This window comes from Vulpes vulpes, chromosome 6 (genome assembly GCF_048418805.1).
Source record: "Vulpes vulpes isolate BD-2025 chromosome 6, VulVul3, whole genome shotgun sequence".
NCBI classification, from domain to species: Eukaryota; Metazoa; Chordata; class Mammalia; order Carnivora; family Canidae; genus Vulpes; species Vulpes vulpes.
In genome coordinates, this window is record NC_132785.1 from 66,923,926 (window position 1) to 66,933,514 (window position 9,589).

The 9,589-nt window shown below is 40.4% G+C and overlaps 1 pseudogene; it reads left to right on the top strand.

Moving 5' to 3' along the window:
- The first annotated feature begins 7,168 nt into the window (after window positions 1–7,168).
- On the top strand, window positions 7,169–7,426 carry LOC112926476 (small ribosomal subunit protein eS21 pseudogene; annotated as a pseudogene).
- The last annotated feature ends 2,163 nt before the right edge of the window (window positions 7,427–9,589 follow it).

The window sequence follows — 9,589 nt, forward strand, 5'->3', positions numbered from 1 at the left end:
GCTCCCTTAGGCAGATCTGTTATACTACTATTCTTTGCTGTCATGATTGTAAAACCCACTTAGCTCCATGATATCACTATTGCTTTTTAAAATATTTGTAGTAAATGTAAATGGAATAACTGCTTTGCACCTAATAAACACCCAAAATGTACCAGGGGAGCTAAATAAATCAGGATGATCGTTTGCCTAGTTTTACTTAATCCTACCACACACACACATGCACCCCACACACACACACACAAATGTGTGTATGTATTATGACCTGGTCAAACCCATGGGAAGTTTCAAAGATAGTAGGAGTGATAACATCCTTCCTAGAAGCCAGAAACCTGGAACGAGGCACATATCACCCACTTGGAGTGATTTTGTTTGTGATGAACTGCAAATTCTATAGATTTCAATATTCACAATGTCGGCAGAGAAGCTAGCACTAAAATGGGAGACTGAGACAGAGGCCAAATGCTTTAATTTTCTTTCCCAATAATAATTTTGGCAAAAGATAACACTAGGTATTAAAATTTAAAGAAAAGAAAGGAATCAGCATCTGGGAAAGAGTCCTAGGAGGCAGAGTGAAATCTTTGGGGGTGTTCCAGAAAGTGCACAAAATAAAAATTTGAGTATAAAGTGGTCTTTGGGATACCTGTTCCCTTTTTTTTTTTTTTTGTCTCTGTTCTTTCCCTCTTCTCCATTTTCCTGGTCTGTTAATGAGAGTTTTCTACTTCTCTTGAATAAGAAAAAGTGTGCTGTGTCTTATTTTTCATTTCCAATTTAACAAGAAAGGTCACAGAGATATTTTAAAATAATATTTCTTGGCAATATTTTAAGGCTGTTAAAATCTCTTAATTCTCAGAGGTTCCACCAGAATCACCACACTTTTTACTTGATTACTATCCCCAAGAAGAAACACCAAATACCATTTTCTTCTTTTCCTCCACTATGCATGCAAGGCCAAAAAAAAAAAATCAGAGAGAAGAAATGGGTTCTAAATGGTCTAGTCTCTGCTCGGCCAAGACTACACACACAGTGACACGTGATAACACGTAATAATCCATTTCCATCCAGATCAAATTCAGAAAAGGGTCACACAGTTCAAAATAGCCCTTGAAATTAAATCGGAAGGTTGTCTCCATTTCAACCCTTTCTGAGAAGAATTATATTGTATCCCAGACACACTTTGATCTGTCCTGTTAAAGCTCCTTACTTTTCTCTCTGGAGGCTCCTTCCTTCTGGGGAAATAGCCACAGAGGCTACGTGTTTCTCTCTCACCTTTGAAATCTATTCTGATCGGTGGATGGGCATACTTAATAGGATAAGGTTAATTGGAATGAGGCTTCTCAACATCTTCCCTAAAGATCTTTAAGTCCTCAAACTGTAGTACAAATAGGTGATTAATTTTTGTTTTTTGCAAGCTCACCACCTGGATGGCTTACAACTTTGCACTCCACTGTGAGTGTAAAAAAGAAAGTATCCAGGTGTCATCTTTGTTTTTCTTTGGCTTTGGTTTTGCCTGTTTCCTCATTAAGAATTTGTAATTGCCTTCACTTCATGAAGGCAATTGTCCTCCACCCTATCCCTCTTTAGGGACAAAAACGCTAAAAAGTCTTGACAGTATGATGTAAGCAGGATCACCGTGGCACCACTTCCTGCATCTCTAGACTGACACTAGAGAAGGTCATCATACACAGTCAGCTATGTACAGCCACTCTGGGGGCAGAGGGAATGGAGGCAAAGGGAAAGGGGAGGTACTGCCTGTTAAGTTCCTGCTGTGCTCATCATTTGGATCCTTGTTTTGTATCTGGTATGATACTGGGTCATTTTATAACAATGTTTTAAATTGGATTCTCCTCATATTATAGGTGATGGAATTAAAGATCAGACAGGTCTGTGTGATACCTATAGCATGAACCAATTATTTCAGGCTTAGAAAGAGGATTTTATGGACTGAATATTTGTGTTTCCCACTCCCCAAACTTATTGGTTGAAGACTTAACCCCCAGAGTGATGGTATTTAAAGATGATGAGTAGGGTAAGGGTTAAGGTATAGGCAGGGAGAGATAGGAGGCTTCTGAGTAGGCTCTGGAACTATTCCCCATGGGTGGAGATGCTGAGGTAGAGCAGAACAAGAGATAAAGGGAAAAGCCATACCACCCTCCCCTAGTCTGGGGTATTTTTTTTTTTCTGGCAGTTACATTGTAGCTGCAGACAATGACCAGACCTCAAAGAAGTAAGCCATGAAGGATATTAACAATGGTCCTTGTTGGAACCAAGATGGCACAAGAACCTCAAGGCCACAAGCTTCTTAGTCAGTTCTCAATAAAAGACTGCCAATGAAAACCCACAGTGGAAACCCATTTGGGACCCCTCTCACTTCAGAGAACTTTTATTCTTCTTTCTGCTCTCACCTTCACTTAATAAACCATCATCTCCCTACTCCGTGTCCTTGAAATTCATTCTTTGACTCTGCGAGACCAGAACCCTGTAACAATGGGGCCTTTGGGAGGCAATTAGGGTTAGATGAAACCATGAGGCTGGGGCCTTCATGATGGAATTAGTGCCCTTATAGAAGAGACACCAAAAGTTTGTGTGCTCTTCACTCTCTTTCTCTCACACACACTCCTCTCCACTGCTTGCCTCTCATATTTCCACAAAGGCATCATGTGAGCACATAGTGAGAAGGCACCATATGCAAATCAAGGGAAGAGATCTCTTCAGAAGCCAACCATGTTGGTATTTGATCTCAGACTTCCAGCCTCCAGATCTGTGAAAAAAATCATTTTCTGTTATTTAACCATCCAGCCTATGGTATTTTGTTATGGCAGCCTGAGTGGACTGAAACAGAAGATTTCCTTGGCATTACATTTAGAAAGAATTGGAAATAATCTTTGAGACTGGAATTCTATCCCCAAAAATATGGAAGATGGTAGAGTAGCTAAAAAATGTGGAAGAAAAATTTCTTTATATATAAAATGTTTTGAAATGCATTGATTTGATGCCAGAAAGTTAAGAGAAATGCTTAGATACCAGAACTCTAGGAGGGAGAGTCCACAGAGGAGTGAAAACACTGAATCAGGCTTTTGCCCTCAGGCATCTGCTGATTCTTGAAAGCCTAGAGAATTTTAACTGACTAAAAAAAAAAAAGGGAGGTGTAGACCAAGGTCCATCCAGAAGGAAGGTCAGATCTGAGACTAAAACTAAAGCCAAGGCCCTAGAAAGGAAATATCTACAGAAGCTAAACTTTATACACACACATACACATGCATACACACACACAAATGGAGACTTTCCCTTGGCTCTAGGCAAAATGGGAGAAAAAAAACAAACCAAGATTTGTCTTCTCTGAGATTTTCTAACCACTGTTGTACAGGTGGAAGCCAGACACCACATGACCTGTGTATTCTTCACCTCCTTCCACTCAGCAAAACACATAATAGAAATTGGCCTTATAGGGAGTCTGACTCAAGCTTTAGTTAACTTGTTTAGCTACCAATGGTGCAGCATTTCAGCCCTTGGCAAGCTGACATAAGGGCAAAGAAACATGCTGGGCACCTGAGAGAACGAAAGGGAAGAAAAGGTGGAATGGAAGTAAAAATTAATGGTCTCAATCATGTGCCAGATGCTCTATGCTCACTGTTCAACTCTCTCAGCCTTGAGATAGGCATTGCTTTCCACTTAAAGATTAGGTCATGGACATTCAGAGAGGAAGGATAACTTGTTAAGGAATACACAGCAAGGGCATGGTGAAACCACAGTAGTAAGCCGAAATGGTGACTATGGTCACCAAAGTCCTTTGTTTATTTACAGTAAAAGCCATGCCCCATGATAACAGCTTTAACTACAAACTAATGCTTGATGAATGAAGAGTGTATAGTTCACATGGAGAGCATTAAGGTCTAAGTGGGCTGACGTTTGTTTGTTTTACTGCCATATTGTCCTCAGGCCACACTGGAAAAATGTTTTAAAATTCCAGGTCCTCAGGAGGTCATTTTAGTGGTCCTGGGATTGTAAAACAAATTGTTGTGAACAGGCTTTTTAAATCGTTTCTTGGCAAGAATAGAATAATCAAGTGCAATGATTTTAATTGATTACAGAAGAATGTTCCTTTGAGCTGATGCAGCAATTCTTTTTGGTCTGTTTGTGGCTTAAAATGTGAATTGATGCAATGACTACCCATGTTAGATTTTGCTATTAGAAAAGTCTTTAGTGGGAAAATTAGAAATGCTTAAAGTAATGCGACTTTTTTCTTGAAGGATACCTTCCAAGCATCCTTTAAGAAGCAAAAGTGATTGCTTCTCTGTAGCCTCCCTGCTTTAAACTTACTTTGATTCTTTTTTCTCAATCTCAGAATTTGAGTCTCTGAGTAGACATGGTGAAGACCATACAGGTGTACAATTCTCAGTTCTGCCACTAATGAGCCAAGTGGGATTGGCCAAGTCATCAAACGCTCTGGTCTCTGTGTTCTCCTTTCCAAAATGAAGCAAATGATGATAGCTACTACTTCATGCCTGTGATGTTATAATGGTTAAGGAAGCTAATATCTTAATATGTTACCTGAAACAAGACAGGCAATCAATGCATGCTAGCCAAGAGTGGTAGTAGTAAAGTACTAGTAGAAACAATAACTTTCACCATCTCTGGATATGAGAATAACATCTTATATTACTGAAAGTTTGTGGGTATGATCATTGGACTGGCACTTGGTAATTCTTTGATGTTCATGGAGAAGAGAGAAATAATAAAAACTGAAGATAACAGAAAAGAGGGACACAGAAAACTATATTCTAGCAAGCTGGATGTGTATATGTAGAAAATGTCTATAGCAGTGACTAGGTCTTATTGGCTCTTTGTCTGTTCCATGATCCAGTCCAGCCATGTTGAGACCTGGCTGCCTATATTAATTTGCTGTATGTGACTGTAATAAGGTACCACAAACTGTGTGGCTTAAACAACAGAAATTTCTTGCCTCATAGTTCCAAAGGCTTCAAGTACATGATCAAGGTGTTTGGTAGGGTTGGTTCCTTCTGAGCCCTATGATGGAAGGATCCGTTCTAGGCCTCTCTCCTTTGCTTGTAGATAGCTGTTCCTTTGTTCATTTCCTGTTCTCTCTGTGTCTTCACATTGTCTGCCCCCAGACATGTCTCTGTGCCCAAATTTTCCCTTTATATAAGGATGTTGCCATATTGGAGTAAGGCTAACCCTAATGACTTTATTTTAGTTTGATTGCTTCTGTAAAGACTCTATCTCCAAATAAGATCATATTCAGAAGTCCAGGAAGTTAGGACTTTAAGACATTGATTTGAGGTGGACACAGTTCAACTCCTAACACTCTGCCCTTGGCTCTCCATGTCCTTCTTACATGCAAACTATTAATCACCCCACCCCAACATCCCTTAAAATCTTAATCCATTCCAGCATTAACACTAAGGCCCAAATCTCACTCTCATCTAAATCAGGTACAGGTGAGATCTGAGGATCTCATTCAGAGGCAAAATTCCTCTCCAGCTGTGAACCAAGTTCTATGGCCAGGGGTCAGAGAGTAATGTACAGAGGTTCATAGGTGCTAGCATTAGCACATAAAGAAGTCATGTGGTCTGATTTCTAGCTTGAGTTTGGGGGAAGAACATGAATATCTTATTTTTGGTCCTTTAAGACATTTATTAGAAAAATTGAAGATAGGAGGAAAGCCGAGAGCTAAGGGGGACTATATACACACTGAAAAGCCTGATGTATATATCTAGAAAAATCTTCCTGCTGTGAAATATGGAATCTTAAAGAGAAGTGACTTTCCAATCAAAGGCTGGGTGACAAAATTACGCAGGGTTGCAGAAGCAGGGTATACTTTTGCCTTGAATAGAGGTAGTGATCATGTAATTGTAAAGCACCTAAAGCCTCAAAACCTAACTCACAGCCCTTCTTTCTAAACAACACAATTTCTTATAAAAAGCACCAAAACTACCTAATATACAATTTTGCCCACATAATCACCCTGAAAGCATTTATATAATCAAAAGCAACCTCTGGGAATGGAAACTGGAATCTGGAAGTGAAACTCAAGAAAGATTTCATCATTGCACAAACAATTTCAAATTAAGCACTAATCAGAGGGGAAAATTAGGTTTATTCACAGGGGCCACTCAAAATAACCCTCTTAATAATGTAGAAATTGGCTGTAGCTAAAGTCCCACAAGTCTAGACACAAATACATTTAAAATACAGCAAAGCCAGTCAATATAAAACGTAGCAAATACAAGAAGTCAATGTAAAATAGATTTCCCAGATATGAGGAACATGGTTCCAGGATTGTAAGCAAACTGCTTAAGAAAAAAATGTGTGATTTAGCAGAATTTTAGACTTACAAGAAATGTCTTTGCTTTTATTAGTGTCTTGGTCTTGAAATGTCATTTCCTATTTCCCCTTTGCTAATCAGGACAGATACCAACCCAAACCAGAAGGGTCACTAGGCACTGAGGTCATAGTTGTTAAGCTAAAAAAGAAAAAAGAAGTGATCTGAAATAAAGGGGAAAAGAGAAGAAAAAGAGGGACAGATGATAGTAGCCAGTCTATATCGGGTGCTATTTTAAACCCGTTTGGAGTTGAATTTAGGGAGACTCTGAGAGTGTACAGAGAACTAACTGACTACCCTCCTACCCTTCCCAGCTGTCCCCAAGCATCTGTGGCCAATTAAGCACAGGTTTTTGGTATGAGGGCCTGGCTTCCTGGGAGGGGATGACCAAAGGCAGATTTGGAACTAAGATCACTGTGAGTCAACAGTCCCACTACTCTTTACACATGTCCTTTCCCTTGCTGTCTTCCTTCCTCTTCCATGCTACCTCTTTTTTTTTCTAACTCCTTCACCTTCTCTTATGCCTTCCTGGCTCATGACCCTTGTACCAACATTGTTTATTCCTGCAAGTGGCCAAAGAGGTTGCCGACCTCTGCCTTCACTTGTGAAATTTTCAAACACACCTGCTCCCAAGCCTTGCAAATGAGCCCCATCTGAACTTGCAATCACATAGGGGTTCCCCCCCGCTGGAGAATATTTGGTCTCCAGGCAATCAGGGAGGAGCATTCTGTCTTCCAAAAAGATACTGAGTGGGGCGGGGAGGGGGGGGACGCAGTGCTTCCTATCTGCGCTCATGCCTGTGGCAGTGGCAGCAGGCATGACCTTGACATGCAGAATGACACTGGCAAGTTCTGGTTGTGGACCTGTATGTGCCCCAGAAATGTTCTGTCAGCGACCACATCACTGGTGCCAAGGATCACGTGTCCATACAGATGAATGTGGCCGAGGTTGACAAGGTGACAGGCAGTTTCAATAGCCAGTTTAAAACCTTATGCTATCTGTGGGGCCGTTTGCGGAATGGGTGAGTCCGATGACTCCATCCTCTTCCTAGACAAGGCCGATGGCATAGTTTCAAAGAACTCCTGATTGGAGAGGACCATGGAGATGGGATACTTGTCATAAATAAATAGTAAACTCACCACCGCTCCTGCTATCCACCCCAAAAGATACCAAGGGCTCTCTTGCCCTGAAAGCCCTCTGAAGTTGAGGGGAAGAGTTTAGAAGAGATTGGTACCAAATCTTACAAGCCAGACCAACTTTCCCACTGATGAGTGATTTTACAAAAAGAGAATAGCCAAAGAGGTTTTCAACTCTTGTTATCAACATATGAATGATATAGATAATGTCAGAGGCAAACAGTTGGTCTAAAGTTGCACTAACCAATTTGATGACCATTAACCACAAATGGCTATTCAAACTTAAATTAGTTTAAAGTTTCATTCCTCAATTACAATAGGTAAATTCCAATTTCTCAGTAGCCACAGACAGCAGGTGGCTACTGAGCTAGACCACGTAGGTATGGAATATTTCTAACACCACAGAAAGCTCTTTTGGACAGCACTGGAAAGGTCTGAAGTGGCAGAGAAAGCAAGACAGAGAGAGAGAGAAAGAGGAGAAAAAAAGAGAAAAGAAACAAAGGACAAAAAAAGACAAGGAGGAAAGAAAACAAATAATGACAAGAGAGCAAAACAAAGGTCTGAGATTGAGACTTTTCCTACAGGCTCCTCACAGAATGTCATGTGAGTAATATGTTAAGAGGAGCACACTTTCCTCAGCACTTGATTTTAAGAGGCTGTCTTGAGTCTAAGCAACATGAGCATAGAGACTCACCCATATGAGAGGTTCAAGTTCTTGAAGCCAATTAGTTGCTCTGACCTGAATCTACTCATTTTCATTTAGATTTTTTTTTTTCAGCCTGTCAGTGAGCATCCTGCATCACTCCCCCACCTGCTCCTTCCTCTAAGTCTGGGAATGACTATGGCAATGAGACTGGAACAGCACATGTATTAGAAGTGAAGAGCATCACTGAGAATTTAGAGACTGTGTCTAGTTTGGAAGAACCCAAGGGAACTTCAAGAAAAGTAATCAGAGTGAGTAGGAAAGGATACATAATGTGAAGTGTTCCCTCCAGGAACTTGACTTCAACGAGAACAAGAACATTTCCCTGAAGGACATGAGTAATGTCAAATGTAACTGTTCACCGTGCTTCTCCAAGGCACCAAATGGGCTTTTAAGCTCCACATTCCTGCGGGTTTAACAATGGATTCAAAATAGGAACTGTAAATTCGTTCTCTGCCTTTCTAAATTTGCACCTAGCAGCAGACTGTATTGGGGTTGTTGTGTGATCTGCCTGGGATATCTGCTAGAAAAAATGGACCGGGGTCACCTCAGAGGTTCCGTGTTTTTTCCTTTCTGTTTTATGTGGTAAACCACAGGACTGACCTAGAGCAAAGCTGTGGCAGCCTCTGAAAGTATTTGCAAAAGATATTTGCAGAATGTAGGCTTAACTTATGAATAAACAACAACACGGATAAAATTTTTACTTATAACCTCATAGAATTAATGAGCCAATCTTCGCCATTTCCTTGGAGGGGAGAACAGGCCAAAGAATGAACACTCTATGAGGACAGAGAAAACAACCCCTATCATCCCCAGACACTGCTGTAAGGAGACTAAAGTGAAAACTCTTCGACCCTTCACCTCTGTACCTACACTTCCAAAACACCATTTTTGCATCAATCTGTCCCTTCCCTGTGACTTTCTAAGGTGGAGTCCTATGACCCCCAATTGCCAGCAGAAACATCTTGCTACAGACATTCCTATTATTTCTAATTAAAAGGATTTGTCCTTTTCACCACTCTTTCCAATCCTAATCGCTTAACATCTTAAGGGAAGATTGCCCCAATGCTGAATGTCCAGGCCAGGAGGGTGAGATTCATTAGAGTAGGAACTTGGCAACCACACTTTTAGTGAGAATTCTTTGCTCTGCCTTTTCAAGTGTAAATTACTTAATCTCTCTGAACTTCAGTTTCCTTCTCATATATATATATATATATATATATATATACACACACACATAGAGATAGACAGGTAGATAATTGGGGAATGTAATCAAAGTCTGGCATTTATCCTTCATTCATCTATCATCTACATGAAAGGCTCTAAGGATATGGAGATTGCTAAAACATGATCCATGCACTTAGGCAACTCAAATGTTCAATGGGAGATGGGCACTTATAACACATTGTA